General features: G+C 32.1%; 1 non-coding gene across 1 annotated transcript; it reads left to right on the plus strand.

Annotated features, from left to right (window-relative positions):
• Positions 1-370: 370 nt before the first annotated feature.
• TRNAA-UGC (transfer RNA alanine (anticodon UGC)) lies at positions 371-439 on the plus strand. Its single transcript has one exon. It is a non-coding gene; the product is annotated as a tRNA-Ala (tRNA).
• Positions 440-900: the final 461 nt, after the last annotated feature.

A 900-nucleotide genomic window follows, 5' to 3' on the forward strand; every position in this document is an offset into this window, starting at 1 on the left:
AAATCAATATTTTATTTATTTATTGCAGGCAATAATAACTTATGAAACAGCCCTCAAAGATTTTTAACTAACAAGATTAGAATGTTCAAAGGGAATAATGAAAGAATAGTTTTTATTCACAAGTGCATGGAATTATGAATAAAAATAAGCAGAAGAGAAACAAGAATAGGTAGATATGAAAAAGAATCAATTATGCATTTTAAAATAAAAATACAATTGAAAAATTAAAAAAAAAACAATAGAGAGGATAAACTCTAGACTGGACACAGTTAAAGGGACAGCTTCTGTGAATTGAAAAGTAGTCCCTATGAACTCCCCTAAAACAGAGCCCACAGAGAAAAAAAGATTAAAAATAAACATGAGGGGGAAGGGGATAGCTCAGTGGTAGAGTGGGTGCCTTGCATGCACAAGGTCCTGGGTTCAATCCCCAGTAACTCCATTAAAAATAAATAAATAAACCTAATTCCCCCACCCCTCACCAAAACAATAAACAAACAAAAAAAACCCAAAAGCAAAAAACAAAAATAAAAACAAACATGAAAGGGTAGTTAAGAGACATGGAGGATTGAAAACAGGAATTCTAAAGTAAGAGAGTTGGAGAAATGGAAGCAAAACACTATTTCAAGATATAAAAGCTGATAATTTTCTAAAATTGAAGACATGGGTCTTTAGATCAAAAGTGCTGAATACCAAGCAGGATAAAAGAATCCGCAACTAGATACATTGAAGTGAAATTGCAAAGCATCAATGATACAGAGAAAATATAAAAGGTTATTGAAGAGAGTAAAAACTTACTTTCAAAGGTACAACAATTAGTCTAAATTGCAGATTCCTCGTGGCATCAATAGATAATAGAGTAGTATCTTCAAGGTATTGACAGGAAATAACTGCAACCTGGAC

Source organism: Camelus dromedarius, chromosome X (assembly GCF_036321535.1).
Source record: "Camelus dromedarius isolate mCamDro1 chromosome X, mCamDro1.pat, whole genome shotgun sequence".
NCBI lineage: Eukaryota > Metazoa > Chordata > Mammalia > Artiodactyla > Camelidae > Camelus > Camelus dromedarius.